Below are 12,882 nucleotides of genomic sequence, written 5' to 3'. Positions count from 1 at the left end.
CATTTTTATCGGGAGACTTGGGGGAACGCTGGGTGGAAGGAAATTTGTAGCTCCTCTCAGATTCCAGAACTTTCTGCCACAGAAATGTGAGGAACATGTGTTTTTTTAGCCAAATTTTGAGGTTTGCAAGGATTCTGGGTCACAGAACCTGGTCCGAGCCCCGCAAGTCACCCCTCCTTGGATTCCCCTAGGTCTCTAGTTTTCAGAAATGCACAGGTTTGGTAGGTTTCCCTAGGTGCCGGCTGAGCTAGAGGCCAAAATCTACAGGTAGGCACTTCGCAAAAAACACCTCTGTTTTTTTCCAAAATTTAGGATGTGTCCACGTTGCGCTTTGGGGTGTTTCCTGTCGCCGGCGCTAGGCCTACCCACGCAAGTGAGGTATCATTTTTATCGGGAGACATAGGGGAACGCTGGGTGGAAGGAAATTTATAGCTCCTCTCAGATTCCAGACCTTTCTGCCACACAAATGTGAGGGACATGTGTTTTTTTAGCCAAATTTTGAGGTTTGCAAAGGATTCTGGGCAACAGAACCTGGTCCGAGCCCCGCAAGTCACCCCTCCTTGGATTCCCCTAGGTCTCTAGTTTTCAGAAATGCACAGGTTTGGTAGGTTTCCCTAGGTGCCGGCTGAGCTAGAGGCCAAAATCTACAGGTAGGCACTTCGCAAAAAACACCTCTGTTTTTTTCCAAAATTTAGGATGTGTCCACGTTGCGCTTTGGGGTGTTTCCTGTCGCCGGCGCTAGGCCTACCCACGCAAGTGAGGTATCATTTTTAACGGGAGACTTGGGGGAACGCCGGGTGGAAGGAAATTTGTAGCTCCTCTTAGATTCCAGAACTTTCTGCCACAGAAATGTGAGGGACATGTGTTTTTTTAGCCAAATTTTGAGGTTTGCAAAGGATTCTGGGTAACAGAACCTGGTCCGAGCCCCGCAAGTCACCCCTCCTTGGATTCCCCTAGGTCTCTAGTTTTCAGAAATGCACAGGTTTGGTAGGTTTCCCTAGGTGCCGGCTGAGCTAGAGGCCAAAATCTACATGTAGGCACTTCGCAAAAAACACCTGTTTTTTTCCAAAATTTAGGATGTGTCCACGTTGCGCTTTGGGGTGTTTCCTGTCGCCGGCGCTAGGCCTACCCACGCAAGTGAGGTATCATTTTTATCGGGAGACTTGGGGGAACGCTGGGTGGAAGGAAATTTGTAGCTCCTCTCAGATTCCAGAACTTTCTGCCACAGAAATGTGAGGAACATGTGTTTTTTTAGCCAAATTTTGAGGTTTGCAAAGGATTCTGGGTAACAGAACCTGGTCCGAGCCCCGCAAGTCACCCCTCCTTGGATTCCCCTAGGTCTCTAGTTTTCAGAAATGCACAGGTTTGGTAGGTTTCCCTAGGTGCCGGCTGAGCTAGAGGCCAAAATCTACAGGTAGGCACTTCGCAAAAAACACCTCTGTTTTTTTCCAAAATTTAGGATGTGTCCACGTTGCACTTTGGGGTGTTTCCTGTCGCCGGCGCTAGGCCTACCCACGCAAGTGAGGTATCATTTTTATCGGGAAACTTGGGGGAACGCTGGGTGGAAGGAAATTTGTAGCTCCTCTCAGATTCCAGAACTTTCTGCCACAGAAATGTGAGGAACATGTGTTTTTTTAGCCAAATTTTGAGGTTTGCAAAGGATTCTGGGTAACAGAACCTGGTCCGAGCCCCGCAAGTCACCCCTCCTTGGATTCCCCTAGGTCTCTAGTTTTCAGAAATGCACAGGTTTGGTAGGTTTCCCTAGGTGCCGGCTGAGCTAGAGGCCAAAATCTACAGGTAGGCACTTCGCAAAAAACACCTCTGTTTTTTTCCAAAATTTAGGATGTGTCCACGTTGCGCTTTGGGGTGTTTCCTGTCGCCGGCACTAGGCCTACCCACGCAAGTGAGGTATCATTTTTATCGGGATATTTGGGGGAACGCTGGGTGGAAGGAAATTTGTAGCTCCTCTCAGATTCCAGAACTTTCTGCCACAGAAATGTGAGGAACATGTGTTTTTTTAGCCAACTTTTGAGGTTTGCAAAGGATTCTGGGTAACAGAACCTGGTCCGAGCCCCGCAAGTCACCCCTCCTTGGATTCCCCTAGGTCTCTAGTTTTCAGAAATGCACAGGTTTAGTAGGTTTCCCTAGGTGCCGGCTGAGCTAGAGGCCAAAATCTACAGGTAGGCACTTTGCAAAAAACACCTCTGTTTTTTTCCAAAATTTAGGATGTGTCCACGTTGCGCTTTGGGGTGTTTCCTGTCGCCGGCGCTAGGCCTACCCACGCAGGATGCGGCTGTCATGTAGGGAACCCTACAAAACCCAGAAACTTTTTAAAAATAGGCACCCCAAGGAGTCCAGGGAGGTGTGGCTTGCGTGGCTCCCCCAACTATACCTTCTATCCCTTCAGGTTTTGGGCCTTATTCTGTTGCAGGCACCTGGCCCACCCACACAAGTGAGGTATCATTTTTATCGGGAGACTTGGGGGAACGCTGGGTGGAAGGAAATTTGTGGCTCCTCCCAGATTCCAGAACTTTCTGCCACAGAAATGTGAGGAACATGTGTTTTTTTAGCCACATTTTGAGGTTTGCAAAGGATTCTGGGTAACAGAACCTGGTCCGAGCCCCGCAAGTCACCCCATCCTGGATTCCCCTAGGTCTCTAGTTTTCAGAAATGCACAGGTTTGGTAGGTTTCCCTAGGTGCCGGGTGAGCTACAGGCCAAAATCCACAGGTAGGCACTGTTTTCTTTCAAAAAATGGGATGTGTCCACGTTGCGTTTTGGGGCGTTTCCTGTTGCGGCCGCTAGGCCTACCCACGCAAGTGAGGTATCATTTTTATCGGGAGACTTGGGGGAACGCTGGGTGGAAGGAAATTTGTAGCTCCTCTCAGATTCCAGAACTTTCTGCCACAGAAATGTGAGGAACATATGTTTTTTTAGCCAAATTTTGAGGTTTGCAAAGGATTCTGGGTAACAGAACCTGGTCCGAGCCCCGCAAGTCACCCCTCCTTGGATTCTCCTAGGTCTCTAGTTTTCAGAAATGCACAGGTTTGGTAGGTTTCCCTAGGTGCCGGCTGAGCTAGAGGCCAAAATCTACAGGTAGGCACTTCTCAAAAAACACCTCTGTTTTCTCCCAAAATTTAGTATGTGTCCACGTTGCGCTTTGGGGTGTTTCCTGTCGCCGGCGCTAGGCCTACCCACGCAAGTGAGGTATCATTTTTATTGGGAGACTTGGGGGAACGCTGGGTGGAAGGAAATTTGTAGCTCCTCTCAGATTCCAGAACTTTCTGCCACAGAAATGTGAGGAACATGTGTTTTTTTAGCCAAATTTTGAGGTTTGCAAAGGATTCTGGGTAACAGAACCTGGTCCGAGCCCCGCAAGTCACCCCTCCTTGGATTCCCCTAGGTCTCTAGTTTTCAGAAATGCACAGGTTTGGTAGGTTTCCCTAGGTGCCGGCTGAGCTAGAGGCCAAAATCTACAGGTAGGCACATCACAAAAAACACCTCTGTTTTTTTCCAAAATTTAGGATGTGTCCACGTTGCGCTTTGGGGTGTTTCCTGTCGCCGGCGCTAGGCCTACCCACGCAAGTGAGGTATAATTTTTATCGGGAGACTTGGGGGAACGCTGGGTGGAAGGAAATTTGTAGCTCCTCTCAGATTCCAGAACTTTCTGCCACAGAAATGTGAGGAACATGTGTTTTTTTAGCCAAATTTTGAGGTTTGCAAAGGATTCTGGGTAACAGAACCTGGTCCGAGCCCCGCAAGTCACCCCTCCTTGGATTCCCCTAGGTCTCTAGTTTTCAGAAATGCACAGGTTTGGTAGGTTTCCCTAGGTGCCGGCTGAGCTAGAGGCCAAAATCTACAGGTAGGCACTTTGCAAAAAACACCTCTGTTTTTTTCCAAAATTTAGGATGTGTCCACGTTGCACTTTGGGGTGTTTCCTGTCGCCGGCGCTAGGCCTACCCACGCAAGTGAGGTATCATTTTTATCGGGAGACTTGGGGGAACGCTGGGTGGAAGGAAATTTGTAGCTCCTCTCAGATTCCAGAACTTTCTGCCACAGAAATGTGAGGAACATGTGTTTTTTTAGCCAAATTTTGAGGTTTGCAAGGATTCTGGGTAACAGAACCTGGTCCGAGCCCCGCAAGTCACCCCTCCTTGGATTCCCCTAGGTCTCTAGTTTTCAGAAATGCACAGGTTTGGTAGGTTTCCCTAGGTGCCGGCTGAGCTAGAGGCCAAAATCTACAGGTAGGCACTTCGCAAAAAACACCTCTGTTTTTTTCCAAAATTTAGGATGTGTCCACGTTGCGCTTTGGGGTGTTTCCTGTCGCCGGCGCTAGGCCTACCCACGCAAGTGAGGTATCATTTTTATCGGGAGACTTAGGGGAACGCTGGGTGGAAGGAAATTTGTAGCTCCTCTCAGATTCCAGACCTTTCTGCCACAAAAATGTGAGGGACGTGTTTTTTTAGCCAAATTTTGAGGTTTGCAAAGGATTCTGGGCAACAGAACCTGGTCCGAGCCCCGCAAGTCACCCCTCCTTGGATTCCCCTAGGTCTCTAGTTTTCAGAAATGCACAGGTTTGGTAGGTTTCCCTAGGTGCCGGCTGAGCTAGAGGCCAAAATCTACAGGTAGGCACTTCGCAAAAAACACCTCTGTTTTTTTCCAAAATTTAGGATGTGTCCACGTTGCGCTTTGGGGTGTTTCCTGTCGCCGGCGCTAGGCCTACCCACGCAAGTGAGGTATCATTTTTAACGGGAGACTTGGGGGAACGCCGGGTGGAAGGAAATTTGTAGCTCCTCTTAGATTCCAGAACTTTCTGCCACAGAAATGTGAGGGACATGTGTTTTTTTAGCCAAATTTTGAGGTTTGCAAAGGATTCTGGGTAACAGAACCTGGTCCGAGCCCCGCAAGTCACCCCTCCTTGGATTCCCCTAGGTCTCTAGTTTTCAGAAATGCACAGGTTTGGTAGGTTTCCCTAGGTGCCGGCTGAGCTAGAGGCCAAAATCTACAGGTAGGCACTTCGCAAAAAACACCTCTGTTTTTTTCCAAAATTTAGGATGTGTCCACGTTGTGCTTTGGGGTGTTTCCTGTCGCCGGCGCTAGGCCTACCCACGCAAGTGAGGTATCATTTTTAACGGGAGACTTGGGGGAACGCCGGGTGGAAGGAAATTTGTAGCTCCTCTTAGATTCCAGAACTTTCTGCCACAGAAATGTGAGGAACATGTGTTTTTTTAGCCAAATTTTGAGGTTTGCAAGGATTCTGGGTAACAGAACCTGGTCCGAGCCCCGCAAGTCACCCCTCCTTGGATTCCCCTAGGTCTCTAGTTTTCAGAAATGCACAGGTTTGGTAGGTTTCCCTAGGTGCCGGCTGAGCTAGAGGCCAAAATCTACAGGTAGGCACTTCGCAAAAAACACCTCTGTTTTTTTCCAAAATTTAGGATGTGTCCACGTTGCACTTTGGGGTTTTTCCTGTCGCCGGCGCTAGGCCTACCCACGCAAGTGAGGTATCATTTTTATCGGGAGACTTAGGGGAACGCTGGGTGGAAGGAAATTTGTAGCTCCTCTCAGATTCCAGACCTTTCTGCCACAAAAATGTGAGGGACATGTGTTTTTTTAGCCAAATTTTGAGGTTTGCAAAGGATTCTGGGCAACAGAACCTGGTCCGAGCCCCGCAAGTCACCCCTCCTTGGATTCCCCTAGGTCTCTAGTTTTCAGAAATGCACAGGTTTGGTAGGTTTCCCTAGGTGCCGGCTGAGCTAGAGGCCAAAATCTACAGGTAGGCACTTCGCAAAAAACACCTCTGTTTTTTTCCAAAATTTAGGATGTGTCCACGTTGCGCTTTGGGGTGTTTCCTGTCGCCGGCGCTAGGCCTACCCACGCAAGTGAGGTATCATTTTTAACGGGAGACTTGGGGGAACGCCGGGTGGAAGGAAATTTGTAGCTCCTCTTAGATTCCAGAACTTTCTGCCACAGAAATGTGAGGGACATGTGTTTTTTTAGCCAAATTTTGAGGTTTGCAAAGGATTCTGGGTAACAGAACCTGGTCCGAGCCCCGCAAGTCACCCCTCCTTGGATTCCCCTAGGTCTCTAGTTTTCAGAAATGCACAGGTTTGGTAGGTTTCCCTAGGTGCCGGCTGAGCTAGAGGCCAAAATCTACAGGTAGGCACTTCGCAAAAAACACCTCTGTTTTTTTCCAAAATTTAGGATGTGTCCACGTTGCGCTTTGGGGTGTTTCCTGTCGCCGGCGCTAGGCCTACCCACGCAAGTGAGGTATCATTTTTAACGGGAGACTTGGGGGAACGCCGGGTGGAAGGAAATTTGTAGCTCCTCTTAGATTCCAGAACTTTCTGCCACAGAAATGTGAGGGACATGTGTTTTTTTTAGCCAAATTTTGAGGTTTGCAAAGGATTCTGGGTAACAGAACCTGGTCCGAGCCCCGCAAGTCACCCCTCCTTGGATTCCCCTAGGTCTCTAGTTTTCAGAAATGCACAGGTTTGGTAGGTTTCCCTAGGTGCCGGCTGAGCTAGAGGCCAAAATCTACAGGTAGGCACTTTGCAAAAAACACCTCTGTTTTTTTCCAAAATTTAGGATGTGTCCACGTTGCACTTTGGGGTGTTTCCTGTCGCCGGCGCTAGGCCTACCCACGCAAGTGAGGTATCATTTTTATCGGGAGACTTGGGGGAACGCTGGGTGGAAGGAAATTTGTAGCTCCTCTCAGATTCCAGAACTTTCTGCCACAGAAATGTGAGGAACATGTGTTTTTTTAGCCAAATTTTGAGGTTTGCAAGGATTCTGGGTAACAGAACCTGGTCCGAGCCCCGCAAGTCACCCCTCCTTGGATTCCCCTAGGTCTCTAGTTTTCAGAAATGCACAGGTTTGGTAGGTTTCCCTAGGTGCCGGCTGAGCTAGAGGCCAAAATCTACAGGTAGGCACTTCGCAAAAAACACCTCTGTTTTTTTCCAAAATTTAGGATGTGTCCACGTTGCGCTTTGGGGTGTTTCCTGTCGCCGGCGCTAGGCCTACCCACGCAAGTGAGGTATCATTTTTATCGGGAGACTTAGGGGAACGCTGGGTGGAAGGAAATTTGTAGCTCCTCTCAGATTCCAGACCTTTCTGCCACAAAAATGTGAGGGACATGTGTTTTTTTAGCCAAATTTTGAGGTTTGCAAAGGATTCTGGGCAACAGAACCTGGTCCGAGCCCCGCAAATCACCCCTCCTTGGATTCCCCTAGGTCTCTAGTTTTCAGAAATGCACAGGTTTGGTAGGTTTCCCTAGGTGCCGGCTGAGCTAGAGGCCAAAATCTACAGGTAGGCACTTCGCAAAAAATACCTCTGTTTTTTTCCAAAATTTAGGATGTGTCCACGTTGCGCTTTGGGGTGTTTCCTGTCGCCGGCGCTAGGCCTACCCACGCAAGTGAGGTATCATTTTTAACGGGAGACTTGGGGGAACGCCGGGTGGAAGGAAATTTGTAGCTCCTCTTAGATTCCAGAACTTTCTGCCACAGAAATGTGAGGGACATGTGTTTTTTTAGCCAAATTTTGAGGTTTGCAAAGGATTCTGGGTAACAGAACCTGGTCCGAGCCCCGCAAGTCACCCCTCCTTGGATTCCCCTAGGTCTCTAGTTTTCAGAAATGCACAGGTTTGGTAGGTTTCCCTAGGTGCCGGCTGAGCTAGAGGCCAAAATCTACAGGTAGGCACTTCGCAAAAAACACCTCTGTTTTTTTCCAAAATTTAGGATGTGTCCACGTTGCGCTTTGGGGTGTTTCCTGTCGCCGGCGCTAGGCCTACCCACGCAAGTGAGGTATCATTTTTATCGGGAGACTTGGGGGAACGCTGGGTGGAAGGAAATTTGTAGCTCCTCTCAGATTCCAGAACTTTCTGCCACAGAAATGTGAGGAACATGTGTTTTTTTAGCCAAATTTTGAGGTTTGCAAAGGATTCTGGGTAACAGAACCTGGTCCGAGCCCCGCAAGTCACCCCTCCTTGGATTCCCCTAGGTCTCTAGTTTTCAGAAATGCACAGGTTTGGTAGGTTTCCCTAGGTGCCGGCTGAGCTAGAGGCCAAAATCTACAGGTAGGCACTTCTCAAAAAACACCTCTGTTTTCTCCCAAAATTTAGGATGTGTCCACGTTGCGCTTTGGGGTGTTTCCTGTCGCCGGCGCTAGGCCTACCCACGCAAGTGAGGTATCATTTTTATTGGGAGACTTGGGGGAACGCTGGGTGGAAGGAAATTTGTAGCTCCTCTCAGATTCCAGAACTTTCTGCCACAGAAATGTGAGGAACATGTGTTTTTTTAGCCAAATTTTGAGGTTTGCAAAGGATTCTGGGTAACAGAACCTGGTCCGAGCCCCGCAAGTCACCCCTCCTTGGATTCCCCTAGGTCTCTAGTTTTCAGAAATGCACAGGTTTGGTAGGTTTCCCTAGGTGCCGGCTGAGCTAGAGGCCAAAATCTACAGGTAGGCACATCGCAAAAAACACCTCTGTTTTTTTCCAAAATTTAGGATGTGTCCACGTTGCGCTTTGGGGTGTTTCCTGTCGCCGGCGCTAGGCCTACCCACGCAAGTGAGGTATAATTTTTATCGGGAGACTTGGGGGAACGCTGGGTGGAAGGAAATTTGTAGCTCCTCTCAGATTCCAGAACTTTCTGCCACAGAAATGTGAGGAACATGTGTTTTTTTAGCCAAATATTGAGGTTTGCAAAGGATTCTGGGTAACAGAACCTGGTCCGAGCCCCGCAAGTCACCCCTCCTTGGATTCCCCTAGGTCTCTAGTTTTCAGAAATGCACAGGTTTGGTAGGTTTCCCTAGGTGCCGGCTGAGCTAGAGGCCAAAATCTACAGGTAGGCACTTTGCAAAAAACACCTCTGTTTTTTTCCAAAATTTAGGATGTGTCCACGTTGCACTTTGGGGTGTTTCCTGTCGCCGGCGCTAGGCCTACCCACGCAAGTGAGGTATCATTTTTATCGGGAGACTTGGGGGAACGCTGGATGGAAGGAAATTTGTAGCTCCTCTCAGATTCCAGAACTTTCTGCCACAGAAATGTGAGGAACATGTGTTTTTTTAGCCAAATTTTGAGGTTTGCAAGGATTCTGGGTAACAGAACCTGGTCCGAGCCCCGCAAGTCACCCCTCCTTGGATTCCCCTAGGTCTCTAGTTTTCAGAAATGCACAGGTTTGGTAGGTTTCCCTAGGTGCCGGCTGAGCTAGAGGCCAAAATCTACAGGTAGGCACTTCGCAAAAAACACCTCTGTTTTTTTCCAAAATTTAGGATGTGTCCACGTTGCGCTTTGGGGTGTTTCCTGTCGCCGGCGCTAGGCCTACCCACGCAAGTGAGGTATCATTTTTATCGGGAGACTTGGGGGAACGCTGGGTGGAAGGAAATTTGTAGCTCCTCTCAGATTCCAGAACTTTCTGCCACAGAAATGTGAGGAACATGTGTTTTTTTAGCCAAATATTGAGGTTTGCAAAGGATTCTGGGTAACAGAACCTGGTCCGAGCCCCGCAAGTCACCCCTCCTTGGATTCCCCTAGGTCTCTAGTTTTCAGAAATGCACAGGTTTGGTAGGTTTCCCTAGGTGCCGGCTGAGCTAGAGGCCAAAATCTACAGGTAGGCACTTTGCAAAAAACACCTCTGTTTTTTTCCAAAATTTAGGATGTGTCCACGTTGCACTTTGGGGTGTTTCCTGTCGCCGGCGCTAGGCCTACCCACGCAAGTGAGGTATCATTTTTATCGGGAGACTTGGGGGAACGCTGGATGGAAGGAAATTTGTAGCTCCTCTCAGATTCCAGAACTTTCTGCCACAGAAATGTGAGGAACATGTGTTTTTTTAGCCAAATTTTGAGGTTTGCAAGGATTCTGGGTAACAGAACCTGGTCCGAGCCCCGCAAGTCACCCCTCCTTGGATTCCCCTAGGTCTCTAGTTTTCAGAAATGCACAGGTTTGGTAGGTTTCCCTAGGTGCCGGCTGAGCTAGAGGCCAAAATCTACAGGTAGGCACTTCGCAAAAAACACCTCTGTTTTTTTCCAAAATTTAGGATGTGTCCACGTTGCGCTTTGGGGTGTTTCCTGTCGCCGGCGCTAGGCCTACCCACGCAAGTGAGGTATCATTTTTATCGGGAGACCTAGGGGAACGCTGGGTGGAAGGAAATTTGTAGCTCCTCTCAGATTCCAGACCTTTCTGCCACAAAAATGTGAGGGACATGTGTTTTTTTAGCCAAATTTTGAGGTTTGCAAAGGATTCTGGGCAACAGAACCTGGTCCGAGCCCCGCAAGTCACCCCTCCTTGGATTCCCCTAGGTCTCTAGTTTTCAGAAATGCACAGGTTTGGTAGGTTTCCCTAGGTGCCGGCTGAGCTAGAGGCCAAAATCTACAGGTAGGCACTTCGCAAAAAACACCTCTGTTTTTTTCCAAAATTTAGGATGTGTCCACGTTGCGCTTTGGGGTGTTTCCTGTCGCCGGCGCTAGGCCTACCCACGCAAGTGAGGTATCATTTTTAACGGGAGACTTGGGGGAACGCCGGGTGGAAGGAAATTTGTAGCTCCTCTTAGATTCCAGAACTTTCTGCCACAGAAATGTGAGGGACATGTGTTTTTTTAGCCAAATTTTGAGGTTTGCAAAGGATTCTGGGTAACAGAACCTGGTCCGAGCCCCGCAAGTCACCCCTCCTTGGATTCCCCTAGGTCTCTAGTTTTCAGAAATGCACAGGTTTGGTAGGTTTCCCTAGGTGCCGGCTGAGCTAGAGGCCAAAATCTACAGGTAGGCACTTCGCAAAAAACACCTCTGTTTTTTTCCAAAATTTAGGATGTGTCCACGTTGCGCTTTGGGGTGTTTCCTGTCGCCGGCGCTAGGCCTACCCACGCAAGTGAGGTATCATTTTTATCGGGAGACTTGGGGGAACGCTGGGTGGAAGGAAATTTGTAGCTCCTCTCAGATTCCAGAACTTTCTGCCACAGAAATGTGAGGAACATGTGTTTTTTAGCCAAATTTTGAGGTTTGCAAAGAATTCTGGGTAACAGAACCTGGTCCGAGCCCCGCAAGTCACCCCTCCTTGGATTCCCCTAGGTCTCTAGTTTTCAGAAATGCACAGGTTTGGTAGGTTTCCCTAGGTGCCGGCTGAGCTAGAGGCCAAAATCTACAGGTAGGCACTTCTCAAAAAACACCTCTGTTTTCTCCCAAAATTTAGGATGTGTCCACGTTGCGCTTTGGGGTGTTTCCTGTCGCCGGCGCTAGGCCTACCCACGCAAGTGAGGTATCATTTTTATTGGGAGACTTGGGGGAACGCTGGGTGGAAGGAAATTTGTAGCTCCTCTCAGATTCCAGAACTTTCTGCCACAGAAATGTGAGGAACATGTGTTTTTTTAGCCAAATTTTGAGGTTTGCAAAGGATTCTGGGTAACAGAACCTGGTCCGAGCCCCGCAAGTCACCCCTCCTTGGATTCCCCTAGGTCTCTAGTTTTCAGAAATGCACAGGTTTGGTAGGTTTCCCTAGGTGCCGGCTGAGCTAGAGGCCAAAATCTACAGGTAGGCACATCGCAAAAAACACCTCTGTTTTTTTCCAAAATTTAGGATGTGTCCACGTTGCGCTTTGGGGTGTTTCCTGTCGCCGGCGCTAGGCCTACCCACGCAAGTGAGGTATAATTTTTATCGGGAGACTTGGGGGAACGCTGGGTGGAAGGAAATTTGTAGCTCCTCTCAGATTCCAGAACTTTCTGCCACAGAAATGTGAGGAACATGTGTTTTTTTAGCCAAATATTGAGGTTTGCAAAGGATTCTGGGTAACAGAACCTGGTCCGAGCCCCGCAAGTCACCCCTCCTTGGATTCCCCTAGGTCTCTAGTTTTCAGAAATGCACAGGTTTGGTAGGTTTCCCTAGGTGCCGGCTGAGCTAGAGGCCAAAATCTACAGGTAGGCACTTTGCAAAAAACACCTCTGTTTTTTTCCAAAATTTAGGATGTGTCCACGTTGCACTTTGGGGTGTTTCCTGTCGCCGGCGCTAGGCCTACCCACGCAAGTGAGGTATCATTTTTATCGGGAGACTTGGGGGAACGCTGGATGGAAGGAAATTTGTAGCTCCTCTCAGATTCCAGAACTTTCTGCCACAGAAATGTGAGGAACATGTGTTTTTTTAGCCAAATTTTGAGGTTTGCAAGGATTCTGGGTAACAGAACCTGGTCCGAGCCCCGCAAGTCACCCCTCCTTGGATTCCCCTAGGTCTCTAGTTTTCAGAAATGCACAGGTTTGGTAGGTTTCCCTAGGTGCCGGCTGAGCTAGAGGCCAAAATCTACAGGTAGGCACTTCGCAAAAAACACCTCTGTTTTTTTCCAAAATTTAGGATGTGTCCACGTTGCGCTTTGGGGTGTTTCCTGTCGCCGGCGCTAGGCCTACCCACGCAAGTGAGGTATCATTTTTATCGGGAGACCTAGGGGAACGCTGGGTGGAAGGAAATTTGTAGCTCCTCTAAGATTCCAGACCTTTCTGCCACAAAAATGTGAGGGACATGTGTTTTTTTAGCCAAATTTTGAGGTTTGCAAAGGATTCTGGGCAACAGAACCTGGTCCGAGCCCCGCAAGTCACCCCTCCTTGGATTCCCCTAGGTCTCTAGTTTTCAGAAATGCACAGGTTTGGTAGGTTTCCCTAGGTGCCGGCTGAGCTAGAGGCCAAAATCTACAGGTAGGCACTTCGCAAAAAACACCTCTGTTTTTTTCCAAAATTTAGGATGTGTCCACGTTGCGCTTTGGGGTGTTTCCTGTCGCCGGCGCTAGGCCTACCCACGCAAGTGAGGTATCATTTTTAACGGGAGACTTGGGGGAACGCCGGGTGGAAGGAAATTTGTAGCTCCTCTTAGATTCCAGAACTTTCTGCCACAGAAATGTGAGGGACATGTGTTTTT

This window comes from Pleurodeles waltl, chromosome 9 (genome assembly GCF_031143425.1).
Source record: "Pleurodeles waltl isolate 20211129_DDA chromosome 9, aPleWal1.hap1.20221129, whole genome shotgun sequence".
Lineage (NCBI taxonomy): Eukaryota > Metazoa > Chordata > Amphibia > Caudata > Salamandridae > Pleurodeles > Pleurodeles waltl.
The sequence above is the reverse complement of the archived record's forward strand: the minus strand, read 5'-3'. Positions refer to the sequence as shown.